Below are 17370 nucleotides of genomic sequence, written 5' to 3'. Positions count from 1 at the left end.
GGAAGTGCTGCACTGTAGGAGGTGCCGCCTTTTGGATGGGATGATAAACTGAGGCCCCATCTGCACTCTCAGGTGGACGTAAAAGATCCCATTACGCTATTTCGAAGAAGAGCAGGGGAGTTTCTCTGGTGTCTTGGCCAATATTTATCCCTCAACCAATATTACTAAAACAGATTATCTAGTCATTATCACATTGCTATTTGTTGGACTTTGCTGTGTGCATATTGGCTGCTGCGTTTCCTACATTGCAACAGTGACTACACTTCAAAAGTACTTAATTGGTGATAAAGTGCTTTTGGACATCCTGAGGTCATGAAAGGCGCTATATGAATGCAAGTCATAGAGTCATAGAGTTATACAGCACGGATAGAGGCCCTTCGGCCCATCGTGTCTGCACCGGCCATCAAGCCCAGTCTAATCTAATCCCATATTCCAGCATTTGGTCCGTAGCCTTGTATGCTATGGCATTTCAAGTCTTTCTTTGTTTTTCTTTCACAGTTGTCATAACTTCAATTATTAATATTGTCTATTTCTCTTCAAAGGTATTGCTGAGATGCAATAGGCTTAAACTAAAATGTGTAAAGGTAGTGATGTCTGGGATGTTTTCAATGTTGCCGGATGGCATGGCAAAAACAAGCAAGATAATTGACTTTGATGAGTAGTTATTAAAATGATATATACAGGGGTAAATTGACTTTTTAAATAATTGTGTAGTTTTCTTGGGCAAAAGGAACTCATTCAATATAGGTGAACTGCACATAAACTAAAGGTGAGCAAGTACGTTGTGCAAAAAATTCAAAAACAGTAATTAGGAGTCATTTAAAGTACAGTTTGGAGGAGGAGGAGGAGGGGCAAATGAACAAATGGATACTGCTAACTGAGAGTAAGAAACAATGTTACTTCAGGCAAGGAGAAATGGTTTAAACATGGATAAAGGGGAGTTGACAGAATTAGAATTATACTTATCTCCAATAATATTGACATTATTACTAGTGTCAGAGGAAGAGCTACAAGGAGAAAATGGACAAGAGATGGAGTTGAAGGTGCAGAATGTTTTGCAAAGATGTCCCTATTAAGGTAGGTGGCATTATTGTTGACATGACTTAACAGGTGAAAAGAATAAAACATAGGGATGGGATTTTAACTGGGAGTGGGTTCACTCTTTGAACGACTTCTTCACAGACAGCCTTAGCCTCTGGTTTTCCACCCTGAAGAAAATTTTCCACCCCCCTTCGCCACATGTCCCACATCCAAGATATCAGGGCTAAAGGTTAGTGTCTTTCCTTGACCATCATCTCAGGAAATTCTAACAGTGTCCTGTAGTTCCAAAATCCTGGCCAGATATGTTTTCTGAGCTATTTTAACTCTCGGGCCTCATTTATATGCCACCAGCCAGCTGCCCACCTGAAACGGGCGTAAAGAGAGGCAGCGGCTGGCTGGAGGCAGGTAAGATTGAGCGGCCTTCAGCACTCAAGTAATTTGTAGGGGGAGGACGGGGAGATTTGGCAGGCTATCGCGGGTGGACGGGGGAGATTTGGCAGGCTATCCGGTTTTGCACCCGGCAAAGAGGAGCTACCTCTTTATGGATCCCGGAGAAGTACTCCTGCTCCTGGCCCCAAGTTACCCTTTAGGACCTCCGCTTCTTCAAGTTTTACTGAGCAGGTTGCCCGCAGTGGGTGACCCACTCAGTCAGCGGTTCAAATGCCATCGGGGTCCCAACACCATGAAGCATCTTGACCGCCTAAAAAAAAGTGTCCAATTAAGGTGGTGGCGGGCGGGTGGGAATAAAATGGGAACAGGGCAGTAAGTTTTCCGAGGCAGTTTTAACTGTGCCAGCCGTGGCAGGTTAAAATTGCTTCCATGGACTGAGAGACCCAGAAATTTTGAGTCCTGCAATCTGGCGATGTAAGTACAGCAGAGCAGGATTCCCGCCCTCCCAACTGGCCCGACATTGACTCCGCACCAAATTCTGGAATCAGCAAATTTAAATACTGCTGGGCGGGACAAAAGCACATGAGCCACCAGCAAATGCCCAGTTATGCCTTAAGGCCTAAAAAATTCATTAGTGGTAGGAGATGGAGGAAGATTTTGTGAAAGTGGAAGTGCTGAACTTAAAGCTGGACTGCTCTTAAAGCAGCACCAGCATGCAACAATTTTAAACCATGGATCAAAAAGGAATCAGGATGAAGAGAGCCTGAAGCTTCTTGGGGAATGATGTAAATATGATTCTGACTGAAATTAGGACGGAATAGTAGGAGTGTCAATAGAGTAGCCAGGATCATATGGCAGGAAAGGGCACAGGTAGCAAGTGGTAACTCTGTAATCCCCAAGATCTCTCTCTAAAGCAGCACCTTACTCTATGAAAAAAAATTAAACACTGTGGCTCTCCTCTTCTGCTGATGTAGACAATCCAATCGATCACTCTGTAATCAAGGTATGATTTTAACATGGCGGCGGGATCCTAGCTCGGGGGTCAATAATCGAGTGGGAAACTCGGAGAAAAAAATCGTGCAGTTTCCCGAGCGATCGCGATTAAATTGAAGCCACTTAACTGAACTTCTGGGTTTCATTTCCTCAAGCTGTGCAGCGGGCGGACTGCGCACCTGCACGACACATTTAAAGCCCACTATTTAAAGGGCCACTCCAACAATGCATTTTGAAGGAGAAAGGAGGCTACAATCACCATTCCCGGTGATGCAACGTTCCAGAGCCAAGCCAGCACTTAGATTCTCCGACGCCACCCTGGACATATTGCTGGGTGCAGTGAGAAACAGGAGGGAGGTGCTTTACCCAGCAGACAGGAGGGAGAAACCTGGATCTGTCATGAAGAAGGTGTGGCTGGAGGTGGCAGATCAGGTCAGCAGCAGAAGCACGGTTGCCCAGTCATGGCTTCAATGCAGAAAGAGATTTAATGACCTAATCAAGTGAGAAAAAAGTGACTACAGCTACTGATTCACCTTCATTCTGCGGTGAACATTACACCCGCCCCCCCCCCACCCCTCCCAACACTGCCTGCGAGCCCTACTCCATCACATTACTCCTCACATGCACTTAAGGTTCAGTCTCGACTTACCTTCACTTTCTGTGCACTTCTTCACCCCCCCGCTTCATTTGTGCAACCACCTCTCCCACTCACCCCAATCCTGATGCAATGTGATCAATCTGTCTGATAATCACCCTCTGATGCATCTCCTTCATTGTCATCCTGACCCAAAGCAATGCATCCATCGGGTGACCATGTCACCCTCACTCACGCGTCTGACCTTTCTCTCTTTGTTGGAGAAGAGAGTGCAAAATGCAAGGGAGAGGGCGAGGACTGGAGGGGGGCGTCCACAAATCGTGGCCCTTGCAGAGGTGGAGGAGGAGGTGTTGGATATTAGCCAGATGATCAAGTGCCTGTTTCTCGGGGATGCTGAAACTGCACCCCACAAACGTCTGGTGACAGAACTTTAACATCCCTCACAAACAACATGGATAGGTGTTATCAATGATTGATCTGTTGCACACCTCAGTATGCTCATCACAACATTACTTTTGCGATGATTATTAATATTGCTGTATGTTCTCTTCCAGGGACATCACAGACCAAAGACGTGGTCAAGGGTGATTCCTCAGAGGAGCTACTTGTCTCTGAGGGTGTGTCGTCACATCTCAGCGAGCCATCCGCCAGCACAAATACCCACTTTGGTGGGTCCTATTAGAGAGATAGTTGGGTTGTCACCTGGTGAATCATCACTCACAAGTGAGCATGAGCAGACACTGGTGGCAGGGGCAGTGATGGAGAGTCCGTGTCGGTGGGCGCACTCCTCTCCAAGCTCTGCTCAGCTTGGCACAGATGCTGAACCCCAGGGGCCATCCTTAAGAAAGAGAATGGTCGAGGTACAGGAGCAACTTTGCGAGGGAGTGGAAAATGTGCCATGTGCACTCACCACAATAACGGAGAGGATGGAGAAGTCCAACTCTATCGCTAGTGGATTGGTGGCGCAGGTAAATGTGGGAATGTCTGCGATGGAGAGACTTCCAGCCTCCATTGAGCTTCAAGCACAGCTCACAAATGAGTCCATTCAGGCCCTGGCAACGGCCATGCGGACTCAGGGCGAATTACATTCTGCTGCTTTAGACAGGCAAACAGATACATTAGCACTGGCCTTACAAGGCAGCACACATGTCCTCCAAACTGTTTTCCAGCAGAGTGGTAGGAGTGATGTGGCCCTGGCCCAGGAGACAGGTGATGGCGAAAGGAGACATGGAAGTGGGAACACCATTCAAGGTGCTCCCACACCTCACCCATTGCCGCCCGCTCCCCACCCCAACCGGAACCCGCAATTCTGCCTCCTCTCCAAATGGCCGAGTCTGCCCCTGTACAGGTGCAGTCTTTGGAGGGGCCCTCACGGTCGCCAAAACCCAGAGGTCGTAGGCCGAAAACATCTACGCAGTCCAGGCATGAATCTGAGCAATCTGCCAGTACCTCTGCTGCAGCCACAGGAGATGCACCACATATAAGCCGTAGGAAGAGGAATTCGAAGGTTATGTAATCACCAAGGGTATGCACAAGGGTGTCTGACAGACTTTGTGTTTTTCATTTATATTTGGTTTATGTTAAAATCACATTAAGTGTTATGATTATCACCACCACTGCCACGACTTGCCAATTCTTGAGTCTCTTTTGTGAAAGTGCCCTTACACAGGGTTCCTCATGAAAGGCAAGACTTAATGCCAACCATTGGGTGCGTTTGCAATGGGTGTATGTGTAATTTAATTGTCTGACTATTTTGTACAACCTTATTGGGTGGGGGGGGGGGGGGGGGGCGTCAGGAGGTTGAGGTTTTGGTGGTCCTTACAGGTGGTCTAAGTATTTGGCTGTAGTCACTTTGCAGATCTCCCTATGAGAATCTATCAAATAATAATGACTGCCTGGCATGACGAGCAGCCAGGTGAGACGCTGCACTGCCAATGGTTCGCCCTCCTCCTCCTCCTCCTCCTCCTCCTCCTCTTCTTCTTCAATATTGATGGCAGGTGCAGCTGTGGAGCGCGTGGGACCTCATCCATCGGTAACCCTCTATGTTGAGTGATGTTGTGCAGGATGCACCACACGAATATTATTCTACACACCCTCGCCGGTGAGTACTGAAGGGCTCACCCAGATCGTCCAGGCACTGGAATCGCATCTTCAGCAGTCCAATGGCTTGGTCTATGACAGACCTGGTGGTGCTGTGACTATCATTGTACCACTTCTGTGCGTCGTTGGTGAGGTTTCTCACAGGTGTCATGAGCCACGTCTGCAGGGGTTATCCCTTGTTTCCAAGAAGCCAGCCCTTTAGTGTGTCTTGTGCGTGGAAGAGGGCCGAGATGTTGGATTCGCGCAGAATGAAGGAATCATGGCAGCTGCCCGGGAATTTGGCACAGACCTGCAGAAACCTCTCCCAGTGGTCGCAAACCAGCTGCGCATTAATGGAGTGAAATCCTTTTCTGTTGATGAACATTCCTGGTTCATGTGGATTGCCACATGTGTGCAATCAATTGAGCCCTGCACCTGCGGGAAGCCAGCCGGAGAGTGAAAACCCACTGCCCTCTCAGTCTGGCTGATGTAGTCGATGGGGAAGTTGACGTGGTCAGATGCCCTGGTAAAGAAGCCATCTGTGACCTGTCGTATACACTTATGGGCAGACGACTGAGCGATCCTCGTGATGTCACCGGTGGCGCCCTGGAAGGATCTGGAGGTGAAGAAGTTGAGGGCAGTAGTGGCTTTAATTACAACGGACAATGCATGGCTACCAGGCCCAGTCGGGAGCAGCTCTGTATGAAGGAGCCTGCAGATGTCTGCGGCCACCTGGCCACTCAATCTTAGCCTTCATAGGCACTGCTCCTCAGACAGGTCCAGGAAGCTCAGCCTCTGCTTGTAGACCCTCTCACGTGGGTAGTGCCTCCTGTGATGTCAGCCCCTCCATTATTCCCCTCTCTGCTCTTCTCCAGGTCCCTGTGGCGCACCTCTGTCTTGTGGAGCTGCAACTCCCAGAACTGCACGCCGTGCCTGGCGTGGATGGTGAAGTGCCTCCTCCTCAGATATAGTGCTGAATACATCCATTGCACCCCCGCCCCACCCAAAATGCAGGCAACTATGTCCGAACAGAAGAATTCTGAGTGTGAACAAAGAAATCTGAGTCTAAACACTAAGAATTCCCAGTCAAATGTTTACCTGAGAGAACTGCTAGCCCTGCTGCAAAAACTCACCTTTTATCCCTATTTGTCAATCACCGGTTTCGATGTCCAAACGGCTGCCGGCTGCAACTCACCTCCGTTTCTGTGGCGTGTTTCAGGGGCCATGGGAGATACGTTCAGTCAGAGTTAAAATCGTTTGTTTGTCTCAATCCCCACAAATTGAATTGATTTAAGTACTTCATCTATCTTAAATCCCCCTTTAAATGTCATCCCGTCGGTTTTAATTGCCGACGGGACTTCCAGATTTCTGAGGCACGCACGCACCCAGATGCGTCTGGGTGAAACTCATTTTTCGGCACGTTGGAGCTGGGACACGTTCCCGCTCCAAACTTTTAAAATTTTTACTGCCCCCCCACCCCCCAATCCCCAGCCCACCTGTTCTTCAGGGTTAAAATCATGCCCCAAATATCTGTGAGCAAGACCAGACTTTTAAATTTCAAAACTCCAATCCCCTCCTCAGGATCCTAGCAACGCTATGCTTGAAGGGTAGAATTTTATTTTTAATTTTTGAAATGTAATAATTAAGAGAAAAGAAACGTACTCCTGCTACGCTACTTGTTCAATGAACAACCAACACGACAGCGAAACTTATAGTGGGACAGATTATGTGGCAGGATGCTTGTGCGGAGTGATATTTTCTTGCTTTGAAGAGACAGTCACATCAAACCATTAAGTTTCAGAAACAGGCCAAATTTGAATGTTCAGCAAATTAACCAAAATGATTCATTTTGAGGGTTGGAATTTGGTTCGCTGCTCATTCCTAATTTTTTCTCTATAAATGGAACAAAGTAATTATAATCTTTGCTGGAGGTGCTAAGGGACCGTTTGTCCATTTACCGCATGAATGCCCACTTGTCAGACAACTGGTGAATGAAATGACCAATTATCTATTTAAGATCCTTTTGAATTAGATACCCTAAATCCTAACTGTTGTACCTTCTGGGATACAGGCAACCTAATTAGGATCTGTAAATGAACTTCATGTCGTATACCATTTTTTGAGAGAAAAAGAAATCACTAAGCATTGAGAAGTGAGAACACTTCTTAAAAAACAAATTGCTTTGAGGGGAAATCTTGCATATGCTGTGTGGTCGTCTCGCCTTTTATTGAAAAAGTTGTCGAAAAACCCTTTTTTAGAGTGACCTCCTGACATTCAAAGCTAAGATGTCTCTGTGTATTTTCTTTGTTACTCTCTGGTGTGTTCCAATAACAGATTGTTACACCTCTGAAACCTCTGTCTAATTAACTCTGGGAGTGGATTTGATTGCTTTGATAGAACCGTTGTGCCTATTGTTTGCCCACGTAAGCTACTGGGGCTGTATTTATAGAACCACTGGAAACAGGTGCAGAGAAGGCAGTTGCAACCAACATATTGTCACTTCATATCCCAGTTTAATTCTGCTCAATTTTCAAAGCGCATGCGAGATGAACTTGCAAGTCTAATGAGACAATTAGCCTCTGCCTGGGGGAAAAGAGGGCTGTTACTGAAGGAACCAATCAGGCACTGCATGTTTAAAGGGATTGTGTTCATATTTGAAGGGATTCAATAACAGCTGTAGCTCATGTTTTTCTTCATCATAGGGAGCTCAAGAAGGACAGAAGATGGTTCCATAGTATCTTTTTCTGAAATATTTTAAGTATGATACTTTCTAAAATGATAAAAAGTTAAAAACAGTGGATGTCCAAAGGGACTTAGGGGTTCAGGTACATGGATCATTGAGGTGTCATGAACAGGTGCAGAAAATAACCAATAAGGCTAATGGAATGCTGGCCTTTATATCGAGAGGACCAGAGTACAAGGGGGCAGAGGTTATGCTGCAGCTATACAAAACCCTGGTTAGACCGCACCTGGAGTACTGTGAGCAGTTCTGGGCACTGCATCTTCGGAAGGACATATCGGCCTTGGAGGGAGTGCGGCGTAGGTTTACTAGAATGATACCCGGAATTCAAGGGTTAAGTGACGAGGAGAGATTACACAAATTGGAGTTGTATTCTTTAGAGTTTAGAAGGTTAAGGGATGATCTGATCGAAGTTTATAAGATATTAAGGGGAACAGATAGGGTAGATAGAGAGAAACTATTTCCGCTGGTTGGGGATTCTAGGAGTAGGGGGCACAGTCTAAAAATTAGAGCCAGACCTTTCAGGAGTGAGATTAGAAAACATTTCTACACACAAAGGGTGGTAGAAATTTGGAACTCTCTTCCACAAACGGCAATTGATACTAGCTCAATTGCTAATTTTAAATCTGAGATGGATAGCTTTTTGGCAACCAAAGGTATTAAGGGATATGGGCCAAAGGCAGGTATATGGAGTTAGATCACAGATCGGCCATGATCTTATTAAATGGCGGAGCGGGCACGAGGGGCTGAATGGCCTACTCCTGTTCCTATGTTCCTATGTGATCTTCAATAGCTTTAATAAAATTTGAAAGGACTTAAAATTATCATTCACCAACCAAAATTTAATTCAGAACATTAATAGAGCTCTACATACATTTATTTTTGTTTGATAGCAAGTAGCAATATGCAAATACAAAACTAATCCCATTATAACATGATACAAAGACCATTGTTCATAAAAGGTGCAGTTATACCACTGGTACCAGTTTGAGATGAGTTGCTGCTTGGAGTGAAGTGGAGCCGCCAGACCCAAGTTATACTGCTCTAGGTCACTCTCTAGCCAGGGAAATCAGGCATGTGTAGAGCTTGAGCCATTGGTATCCAAATACCAATTAAATGTAAAGTTAATAAAGGGCCAGCTTTCTGCTAAAATTTAAAAAAGATTAAGAATGAAGTTTTAAAACAAAACTCTTCGCTGGTTCCACCAAAGTACTGGGAACTTCTGAAACCTTACTTTGTAACAAGGTATAAACCCATGTGAGATTACCTCCTAGTAGCTGTCTGAGACAACTTACAAATTTGACTCTGTCAACTTCATACTCAAGTTGTACTTTATAGTTTGCATTGAAACCAAGCTAAACCCACACTGCTTTAATAAACTTTATCACTCTCATATTACGATGATACATACACTGGGCTTGACACTCCTGTCAAGCTATGAAGGTGGCGGATCCTTGGCAGACGGATTTTCCGCCTGCCCCTTGGTTATGCCCTCGCCCCTATTCCAGATCCCAGGGTCGGGTATATTTGCATAATATAGGCGACCGCTTCGCTGGGGGTTGGAGGTGGGGGAGAGGTAAGGAAAAATGGGCTGTGCCAGCTGAAGATCTGAAATACGAACATATATGAACATACAAAATCACCGGGCAGGAAAAGACCAGCTGGTCCATCAAACCTGCCGCACACAACCATACACACCAACAGATATACCCACCTGCCCACTGTCAGTCGCGTGATCTTCTAGGAGAGGCAAATACCCAGAACGAAAAATATCCATGGTCAATCAGGGGAAATGAAGAAAATCTGGGAAATTCCTCTCCGACCCTTAGGCAATCGAAACTAGTCCAGGAGAACACATAGACCATGCAGGTATTTTGCCTACCTTTTATAAGATGTGATCTTTTTCACTTATTTTAACAGTAGAAGACTTTTTTACCACTGTAATTTCAAATTTGCCGTTTCCGCAGCGATCGATTGCCATAGGGTTAAGCAGCCTTTTAGATAATGCTGGCCCCACTCCTTTATGATCAAAGATCATGATGCTAAACAATACTTCAGGGGTAATGCAGGTGGGACTAGTGGAATTTAAAGTGGGTAATGCCATCCCCGCCTCTTCTGGTGACATCCACGGCAGGGGGCAGACACAAAGAGAACCCACTTGCACTTCCGGGGGGAACTTTAAAGCACAGGGATGGGGCGGACACCCGTCGGACCTGAGTTGCTCCTCTGCCCACCCAGATAACAATGATGTTACATCACCAGAGCCCCAGCAATTTCAGGATGACCATGTTTTCCACATCTCATTTACAATTTATTTAAAGTCAAGGGTAGTGTCCATGGCAGGTAGAAAATGGCAGTTGTGAAAAAAAAATGAGCTCACTCAACATAGACCAGGGACTGAGTATAGACAATATTTTATCACCCACTGTACCAAAAGAATAAACACAAAGCCATCAAAAAAAACTATGGAATAAGAAAACACCAAGCCCCCACTGACGCTTATCCCCCTTGTGTATTAACAGTTCCATTACAATGCCTAACTATATCTTGAAAAACTCCTATAATTTTGTCTCCACCATCTCGCCTACTGGAACATTCAAAACACTTCTGTCTCTTTGCGTGAAGAGATTCTTCCTGTTATCTGTTCTAAATTTACTTTCCAATCATTTCTGTTTATGTCCCCAGGTCCTACTTTCCTTGTTTGCTTCTAAGTAATAACCTGAATGGCTGGTGCATGGGGAGGAGATGTAGGTACTGTGAAGCCATGTTCCAAGTTTGTACTTTCAGGAGAGAAAAAAACAACAGGGAAAAAAAAGGTATACCGGCCGTGTTATTTCATGAGAATCCACTGTTGATTAGCACTTGATAAACTTGTAAAGATGACATTGCAATTATTAATCTTTCAGTGCACATGTCGGGGTGACTGGCTGTCTGCATCAGCAATGACAGCTGCTATTGAAAAAGAAAATGGACCCAAAACAGAATAAGATGACCAGCATGAACTTCACAGCATATTATAAGAGATAATAAATATCCTGGAGCAATTGCAAAGCTGTAATCTTATCTCAAGGTTCAGATGACAGTTCTAATTCACTTGAGTTTCACTGTCACGGTTTGATGTCATTTGAACGCTTCCATTAAATGACAGCCTTGCAGCCACTGCTATCATTTATTCTCCATTTAATGAACACTGAAACAGAATTTAACCTAATTGGTAGTGCTGCATTGTAAAATTAGACTTTTGTGTTGAAACTATAAGGTTTGGAAAGAAACAAGATTGAATGGTTTTGTGGCAGAAGATAGAAGACAAAATCTCACTGTAGAAAGAGCCTACCTTCTCAAAATCTCATCTCAAAATAAAATTGGAGCATTTATCAAAAGAAAACACGGTCTGATAACAGTGCAATCTGACCTTAACGGTAAAAGAAACAAGGCCAGAGGACTCACAGTTAGATATTAGTGTGACCATTGGCTGGGATGAATGGATGTGTTACCCCCCTCATTCTTTTTTAGCATGGGGTTATGTCCCCTTCTACCCTCTGATTCAAATCCAAGTCCTATAATTGCCTCTCATGTCTCCCCAACTTCTTGATGCTTGGTTCTACCTCTGCCTCTGACAGTTTTGTAGCCCATTTCTAATTGAGATGATCACATGGATGGCATTAGACCTGCCACATAGTGGTAGAAATTCTGCTTCTGCAATCCTGGTGCATGCCAGAAGCACATGTCACGAAACGACACTCCACCAGAGCTGTGTTTTATGCCCTTTAAAATGAATGGATAAAAAATCATCGGCTGGGGGTCGCGTGATTTTGTAATATGTGATCCGAGATGCACTGGGTGCACAGAGATGAAATTTTTACCCTATAGTGTCCAATGCTTTAGGGCCCCTCATAATGTAATTTTTTTCCTCCAGTGATGTTCCTTTTTCTCTCGTGACAATGCGGGATCTTCTCTTGCCTTTCGCTTTTTTATAAATCATTTCTGTGCTCAACTACATTAATAACCTTCCGTTGGAGCAGTTTTATTTAGACTTTTTTTTGGGGAAAGGTTACTGCTTTAAAAATCAGCAGTTTCACACCAAACTGTTGCTACGGCCCTCTAGCAGGGCTTTCAATTTCGAGAAAGAAGGGTTGATGAGATCTGATGCCAAAGATGGGCTTTTTCTCCATGGCCGTTATGTCTCTATAAATGTGCCAGGACAAGACTTCTGGCCACCCAAAGAAGCACCGTTGACCTTGTAAGAATTCCGCAGGGTTTCCCTCACTGGCACGTTTTTGACGGGTCCCATCAAGTTGCCCATCTGCTCCGGAAGGACGATTGGAAAATAACTGCTGCAGACCTCGAGTGGGGCCATTAGCCTGTGGACAATTGGAAGAAGATGGGCCTTTTCTTTCTTAAATTTACATTTTGTGGGTCGAAGATAGGGGCATTTGAAATTTCAAAGGCCTTCTGCTGGCCCTTAGCCGAGCTGGACAACAGCAGCATACTAGCTTTAATTGGGTTCAGTAATGCTTGGATGTTAATGACAGAAAATCACTCCATCATTACCGCCTACTTTGAATATAGCTGTCCATATTTGGGCAGGTGCATTCGATGCCCCCAGTCACTTTCAGCAGAAAATCCTGATTTTCCACTGGGCGGTACGTTTTGTTTTTAAATTTTCATCTGTCTGTTGCCCCATTTCTCAGCACGAACAGAGCATTAGGCAGATGAAAGGTGCACCCACCCCCTTCCCCCCTATGTGTTACTTTGTGCTATTTGTTAGCAGAGTGACTCACACTTCAAAAATACTTCATTGCAGTGCTTTGGGATGTCCTGAGGATGTGAACGGCGCTATATAAATGCGTTCTTTCCTTCGTTGTTAGGTAGACCCATTGCGAGCCTCCAATGTGGGGTGAGGAACCAAATTGTCCCTAATCTTGATTCAACCCCAAATCTGAGGTTAAGGGCTGTAGGCAGGTTTGCAGAGGACCCAATCACAGTAGTAACAATCTTACAGTGTTCACTCACACTATGCAGGAATTTAAAGAAGGGATTTACAATTGCCCAAAAGTGCAAGAAAGGAGAAAGTAGAGGTTGACTGAACCTCAATGTACAGATATTGCAGGTGATTAACTTTTTTCCTCCTCTGTAAAGCAAGTCTGGCAGCCTTGCCTATACTTCAACCCTTTGACTGCTTTTTTTTGGTTATTTTTTTTTATTCGTTCATGGGATGTGGGCGTCGCTGGCAAGGCCAGCATTTGTTGCCCGTCCCTAATTGCCCTTGAGAAGGTGGTGGTGAGCCGCCTTCTTGAACTGCTGCAGTCCGTGTGGTGAAGGTTCTCCCAAAGTGCTGTTAGGAAGGGAGTTCCAGGAACGACGATGAAGGAACGGCGATATATTTCCAAGTCGGGATGGTGTGTAATTTGGAGGGGAACGTGCAGGTGGTGTTGTTCCCACGTTATCGATTAATGAAGAATGGGTACAAAGTAAAACTGCTTTATTACTGCCTCGTTTTATAACACGGCCATGTGCTTCTAACCCATTTATATGCCAGAGACAAAGAGCTGGCTGCCTACAAGCATGTTACTTTTTTGGGGGAGCGTGTAGTCTAGCTTGGTTAATTTTCTTCCTTTTCTTCGTCAGGTTGCCTTGGACTGTGCACTAGCAGTTGTTTGGGTGTTAAATGGCTAATTTCCTTCCAGATTTTAGTTAATGCCAGTCTGGTACAAGGGAGTTAGCAATTTGTACAAACTGACCCAATTGTTAGCTGATACCAGGCGGGATACACTGGCCCACACAACCTCATTCCTCCATGTTTTTCCCCTTGCTTGCTTATTCCAGCACAATGTCTTTTTTTCTCACTCACTTGTAATCTCGTTGATGCTGAATCGCGTGTGCTTGGCAATTGATGCTGGTTCTACGTCACGATTTTAGCGTCTGCCAGGGTTCTCGGGTTCAATCGCTATCCAATGACCCCTGCTGATTGTGGATATCAGATGATGGCAGGGTTGGGCTTGGTTTTTATGGTTTCAGCCAGTCAAATAATTAGCCAGCACTCACTGCCAAGACTCAGACATGAATAATAGTCACTCGAGCATGGTGGTTTTCAATCCAGTTAGCTAATTTGTCATTATTACATAAGCATATTCTTTGAAAGCATTATATTTATCAATTATCTTCTGAAAACCCAAGTATATTATATCCCAGGATTTCCCTCCTCTCCCAAAATAGTTACTTCCTCAAATAATTCCAGTATATTCTTCAGTTATTGCTTCTAAGTCTATGGAGATTGTCCCTTTTGAAACCTGCGCTCTCTTGATCAATATCAATATTGGGCGAATGCCATCAAAGAGTAAGCTTTAAGAAAAAGCTTTTAAATCATTACTGTGGAGCCAGAAGGAGCAGGAGTCCTCCCCCGACTATACAGTATCCCGATCGCCTCCAGACCACCGCAGCTTCACAGCCCCCCCCTCCCAGGACTAAACCTTCGGGCTGCTGCTGGCGAGGCAAGTGGCCCGAAATTTATATCTTTAAATGGGTGAGCACGACAGGCAACGGCAGCTCAGTCAATTAACATTAATGAGGCCCAAGGCCTCATTTCAGGCTGACCTCAGGCCTCACGGTTCGGGCACACATTATGCCACATGGCTGCCTTCCTGTCTGACAGCGGTTGCCGACGAATTTATACCTCAAGATTCTCTGATCTTTCATCAAAGGTCACCCCCTTTACACTTGCTGCTCTTTTCTGCACATTCCCCAATGCATGTGAATAAAATTTTATTGGTGCGGTAACCAGAATTGAACACAATGCTGCAAATGAGTTCTGACCAATGCATTAGCAGAAGCTTGTGCTCCACTGTTCTTATATACCTCAGTACTCTATTAGCTTTATTAATTGCTTTACCATGTTATCCAAACTCGAAGGTGGTGAGTCCCCCATCACTCCAAAATTCCTTTCTAAGCTCGCGACTGCAAGTTCAATACCATTCTTTTAATAAACGTGCGATACTTTACAGTTATGCATGTTGAATTTCATCTGCCATTAGATAGCTTATCTAAAACATTCTGTAAATGTTTGGTTATTACTTCTGTTCCTACAGTTTTTTCATGCATTATTGTCATCAGCAAATTTGACACGTTTACATTCTCAACACCAAAAACAACTTGCATTTATATAGCGCCTTTAAAGTAGTAAAATGTCCCAAGGCGCTTCATAGGAGCATAATCAAACAAAATTGACACTTAGCCACATAAGGAGATATTAGGACAGGTGACCAAAAGCTTGGTCAAAGAAGTAAGTTTTAAGTAGTGACTTCAAGGAGGAGAGAGAGGTAGAGAGGCGGAGAGATTTAGGGAAGAAATGACAGAGTTTAGGGCCTAGGCAGCAGAAGGCACGGCCGCCAATGGTGGAGCAAAGGAAATTGAGGATGCGCAAGAGACCAGAATTGGAGAAGCGCAGAGTCTCGTAGGGCTGGAGGAGGTCACAGAGCTAGGGAGGGGCGAGGTCACGTGTTGGTAACAGGGAACCACACTCTTTGCCAGCCCATGTTGGAAAATCGGGACACATTGCCTACGATTTCTTGATATGGTCTGGCAGCGCTCGGGATCCTCTGTCACCACTGGGCACTCAGAAAATGACCCCCGTTAATACCTCTGCTATTGAGCTGTAATTTCAGCTGCTGCGTTGCTTTCTGGTAGTTGCTAAAAGATAAAAAGAGTCAGTGCTGGGCACAGCACTCCCCATTAGCAATAATATGCTGAATGCTAAATGGGGTGATTGGCTAAAGCCCATAGGTGTTGAAACATCTCCTGAGGTTATCCTTAATCAGACCTGCCTAATCTGAATGCTATACATTATTTCTGAACACTGTGATGTATCCCTTATATTGTATGATTCAGCTGCTGAAAATCAGCTCAGGGCATGCTCACATTAAGCAATGAGAAACCATAGTCCCTTGGATATATTGGAGATTGTACCATGCCTGCTATTGTTTTGCCATAAGTCAACGTCGAGACTTCATTAAACAAGCATTGGTGTGGTGAGCCCCTCCTCCTCCTTCGACATATCACAGCTGTCAACATTGCTGTATTGTTAGGAGTGACACTTACAATCAGCAAGATTTATGATCAGCACGAGTTACACATATTGCAAACCCATTGAAACATATGGCACTGTGTTTATTTTTTCAAGAGTGGCATAAATTAAAACAGGTCACATTTTTTAAACCAAAATGAGTGACACTCAGCTGAAAGATTTGTAGACATTATAAATGACTGTTTTCTAGCACAGCATGTTAATGAGGAGACCAGAGGGCTGAATTTGGAAAAAAACGAGACTGTTGGGAAACCCTATTTAGCCAGGATAGTACTAATACAGATTCTGTAAAAGGAGTCCATGTCTTACCAACTTAGATGAATTCTTTGACAAGGTTACTCAGTTGAGGGATGACAGTAGCCCCGTAGACATATAAGGTAGAAATTTGTCTTGGGCAGGACGGCAAAACAGTCAGTATGGTATCGTCCGCTGGTTACGCTCCCCGCCCAATATACAGTTCCATTTACTTCAACTTCAAGCACATAGTATAACAGGCGGCTGATGCGATCCCACCTATTTAGCGGTACCACACAAGACGAGTTCAGTGGGAGCACTCTCGCCTGCATCAGAAAACTGTGGGTTCAAGTCCCACTTTAGGATAACACTCCAGTGCACTACTGAGGGAGTGCTGAACTGTCCAAGATCCCGTCCGATGGATGAGACGTCAAACCGAGGCCCTGTCTGCCCTTATAAGTAGGTAAAAGATCCCATGGCACTATTCGAAGAAGAGCATGGGAATAAAAGAAAGAAACGACTTGCATTTAAATAGTATCTTTCATGATTTCAGGACATCCAAAAGTACTTTGCAGCCAATGAAGTACTTTTGAAGTGTAGTCACTATTGTAACATAGGAATTGCAGCAACCAATTTGTGCACATCAAGCTGCCATGAAGTAAATGACCAGATCATCTGTTTTAGTTGGTTGAGGGATAAATTATGGCCAGGACACCAGGAGAACTTGCATGCTCATCTTTGAACAGTGCCACATGAGAGGGCAGACAGGGCCTCCGTTTAACATCTCATTCTGAAGATGGCACCTCCAACAGTACAGCACTCCCTCAGTACTGCACAGAAGTGTCAGCCCAAATCATATGCTCAAGTTTCTGGATTGGGGCTTGAGACCCACAACCTTCTGACTCAGAGGTGAGAGTACTACCACTGAGCCAAGGCTGACACCTTTCTAAGTATATCAAATTAAGTTATAATTCCTTTGTGACTATGATTTGTTATCCAGTTTTCTCCATCATCCTCTGCAAGTGCAGACACGGGCTGATCTGTGATTCCAACGTGTACCGCAGGGCCTCCAGTACCGGGCCCAGTGTGAAACTGGACAGTAAGGGCCCGATGTTACCAGGGCTGCGGTTTCTCGGTGGGGGGGCTATCGGGCGCGTGGGTAACATGCCCGGTGAAATTAGTCAGCTTCCCGCGCGATCGTAGCAGACAACCCACTAA

Source organism: Heptranchias perlo, chromosome 2 (assembly GCF_035084215.1).
Source record: "Heptranchias perlo isolate sHepPer1 chromosome 2, sHepPer1.hap1, whole genome shotgun sequence".
Taxonomy (NCBI): domain Eukaryota; kingdom Metazoa; phylum Chordata; class Chondrichthyes; order Hexanchiformes; family Hexanchidae; genus Heptranchias; species Heptranchias perlo.
This window is presented reverse-complemented; position numbering follows the sequence as displayed.